Source organism: Dipodomys ordii, unplaced genomic scaffold (genome assembly GCF_000151885.1).
Source record: "Dipodomys ordii isolate 6190 unplaced genomic scaffold, Dord_2.0 Scaffold158, whole genome shotgun sequence".
Classification (NCBI taxonomy): domain Eukaryota; kingdom Metazoa; phylum Chordata; class Mammalia; order Rodentia; family Heteromyidae; genus Dipodomys; species Dipodomys ordii.
Window position 1 is genome coordinate 2,652,686 of NW_012267374.1, and position 4,015 is coordinate 2,656,700.

The following is a 4,015-nucleotide window of genomic DNA, read 5'->3' on the forward strand; positions in this document are numbered from 1 at the left end:
TGAGCCACAGCACCACTTCCGGCTTTTTTCTTTTTGCTTATGTGGTGCTGAGGAATCGAACCCAGGGCCTCAGGCATGCAAGGCAAGCGCTCTACCACGGAGCCAACTTCCCAGCCCCACCATATTAATTCTTATGCTAACTCTTTTCATGTTTCCTACCAGACTTGAAGTTTCTGAGGAAATGCTCTCCAACTGTTTCTACTCTATACTAGCTGAAGAACTTCTATTATGTCTTCTGGCATTTACATCCTCCTATGAACTCCTCCCTCTGAATGTGGGAGCTTCTACTGATGGAAAATGGCAAAGGTCAGCAATATCTCCCATGATTATTACAGAGCCAGCAGCCTGGCTGAGTCTTCCTTTCTATTCCTGGCCTTCAAGAAACAGCAGCCACAAATCCTACATCTTCAACGTAATGATTCCTTCTGATAGCTGGATGAGCTCGTAGGTTGTCTTCTCCCCAGTGGAGTTCCTAGCTTACATCCTAGACCTGACTAACATTTAATGACAATCCTGTGAGACTCTTTGCAGAGGAAGTAGTTGAGCTACATTCAGAATTCTGACACAGAGAAAAGTTGGAAAAGGAATAAATGGGTATCATTTAAAGCTGCTAAACTGTGTGGCAATTTGCTCTACAGGAAAGAAAATTTGCATAGAGAGCTGACATGAAATTTTAAATCTTAGCCTAAGAGATTAGAAACCAGTGCTGTGATATTTAAAAATTACTTAGTAAGAAAGTTTAAAAGCATTTAAGATACTACTGAACTCATACTTAAAAACACATTTATGTATGGAAAAAGAAACCAGAAGCTAGTTTCCAGACATAGACTGATAAATGAGAATGCAGGAAAACATTTTAAAAGCCTTTTCTTTTGCAAACTTGACTTTCCTCATATTTTAAAAGTAACATAACAGGGGCTGGGAAGGTGGCTCAGTGGTAGAGTGCTTGCCTTGCATGCATGAGCCCCTGGGTTTGATTCCTGAGCACCACATAAGCAGAGAAAAGCCGAAGTGACGCTGTGGCTCAAGTGGTAGGGCACTAGCCTTGAGCTGAAGAGCTGAGGGACAGCGCCCAGGCCCAGAGGTCAGTCCCCATGACCAGAAAAAAAGGTAACATAACAGTAAATAACAGTAAGAGAAGTACGCTAACTCCATCAGGCATTTGGCAAAAAACCAGAACAGAACAAAACAAAAGAACCAAACAAAATGGTAAGACAAAGCACAAAGGTCAGACCAATGCAACAGTGATACTCACAAGACAATCTGTTGGAAATGAACTTTGGGGGGAGGGAAAGTGGGAGAAAAATGAGGGAGGGATTAGCAATGTTTCATAAGAAATGTACTCATTGCCTTACATATATAACTGTAACCCCTCATAAAATTAAATTTAAAAAAGAACTCAACAACAAAAACAACTGAAGATAGTTCAGAGAAAAGGAAATACAAATGGTTGTGGAATATTTGTAAAGGAGCGCAGTGTCATTTAAATAAGAGAATGTGAAACTGAAATGACAAGGGCATGTTTTCCACTCATCGCCCTGACATAAATGTTTTAAACACTTGATCATCCATTGTGTGGTTACATGATGAACATGGCACTCTTGTCATGGTGAGTGTTATAGCCTGGATGGAGGATATGTGTGAAAAGCATTTATTAAGTCAAAAAACAAACATGCCATTTGACCTCTCAGTTATACTTATAAATATTTATCTACAAATATCTTCATTGTTGGTCAAGTGACTACTTTATTGTGATACTATTTGGATTAGCCTAAGCTTGGAGAAATCTATATTTTTATCAATGAAGGACTAATTAAATAAAATATGGAATATTCTGCAACAACTGAAAACAACGTACAGCCATGGAATGCTCTCTGTATGCTACACTGCCAAATGATGTGTGAACTTAATTGCCTTAGTGAGCAAAAGTGAATGGTACTTAATGTGTTAAAAAAAAATGAAAAGCAAAGTCTGGAACACTTAGTGTGATATGCTACAATTTGTTTAAGAAAATCCACATTTACATGTTGGTCTATATTTGTAAATGCTTTGGATATCTCTAGAAATGAGAGAACACATAGTGGTAGTGATTGTCTCTGGAATTGGCTGCGTGGTGGACAGAGATGTAAAGAGATCGACTTCTGAAGCCCAGTGTAGTGAGGCACACCTGCAAACTCAGCCCTTGGGAGGTTGAAGCAGCAAGAGCCCAAGTTCAAGGCCGGCTTGAGCTTTGTAGGAAAACCACCTCAGGGGATAAAAAAATGATGTATCATCCTGTATATGTCATTGTGTACTTTCTGAATTTTTGCCAGGGACATGATTTTAACCCATTGGTTAAAAATTAAAATAAAACTCCTTTATAGCTTATGAACTTTTATTGAAACAAAGAGGTTAAAACGGAGAATTTAATAAAACATGTATTTCCAAATCGTAAATAGCAAGAAAGATGCTTCAACTTGGAAGGAGGGCTTTGAATAGCTTATACGGGTTTAGGAGTGAAAGAGATGAATCTCATAAACCTCTGTAGATGAAATTTCACAATTGTACTGTCCTTCCATCTCCAAAAACCCACCCCCCACCTGGAGGAGTCAGCTGAATACCTTCTACAGTAATTTTAGATTTTCATTTCCTTGTGTAAAGAACACCCTAGGAGTTTGCTGCAGAAAAAAGGAATTCCCTGGGATTGAAGCCAGCATGGCTTAGAGAAGTCCTGACTTCAAATAGCTTCCTTATGTACCTGCCTGTGGGTGGCATCTAGCAAAATGAAATAATTGGGATTTGCTCGAAGTAGTGGTGGTCACACCTGGGGTGTGGTGTTGGAACAAGCAGGAAATATAGTCTGACACCTGGAGGCACATAGCTGTTCTAGGGAGCATTGTCAGTTGAGTGTATCCTTGATCAATTCAAAATGATTTTAACACTGGGTCTAATATACATATTAGGAATGGTCCACAAAGATTTCACTGGGTGGGAGGGTGGGAGACACTTTCCTTCATGCTGAGTGGTGAGGGTTGCCTACCCACTTCCCTCTCCCCTCCCCCCCAATAATCCCAGGAGCATGATGGGAGAGTTCTCTTCCTTCCCTCTGTTGGGGGCCATGCCAACCTGGTCAGTGTGGTGGAATTAAGGGTTTCTACTCCTAATATCAACTCCATTGTCAGCTCACATTTATTTTTTTAGCCTTGTCTATTCTGGTTGTGGTAGTTTTTCTGAGTTAATATTTTCTCTTTCCCAGGATGGATCATGCTTCAATTCTATCTACTTTTAGAAGAAAATTTAGAAGAGAATGGCTGACATCCAGCCGGGAGCAAAAATGTAAAAGCTGGGTTGGGGACCCAAGGTCCACTTGGCTACACATCTACTGTTTTACTGACATGGGCCCTAGCCAAATGTTGGAAAATCATATTCCACACATGTGGACTTCGCTCAGACCCTAGAGAAGACCCCAGGTAGCAGCTGGCCTGTCCCTGAAGTGCATGGCACCCTCGGGGTTAAGTCCATTCTCATCGATTAACACTGCTCTATACTAATTAACCCTCTTTACAAACAGCCATAATGAGTGTTCAAATTCTAGAGGGAAACTCTAACAGAGTTTTATTTCCAGTGAGAGCCAACACATGCATTTTTAGAGGCTCACTTTATCTCCTATCCCTTACCAAGGGTTTTGCTCATTTCATTAGTAAATCTTCTTGTGGGGAATGACACAGTGTGGAGAATAGAGGAAACTCACCATTATCCACACAGCTCTGTTTATTGGCAAGTATTTGTAACTGCTAGTTCATAAGAGGTTTCAGCTTAACTCTGGATTTAATTTATCTGAGCTCTGTATTTCCCAAGCCAGAATAAATGACCAAGAATTGATTCTGAATGGTGACAAATCTGTCCGCCTCATGTCCCCTGAGGAAGAGGCAAGGTGTTTTAATCCCAAGGCACAAAACAGGAATGCTCACATGGGGAGGGAAGGGAGTGTAGGGTGGGCCATTTGCTCGCCTCTCTCCTCCTGTCTTCTGAAGTG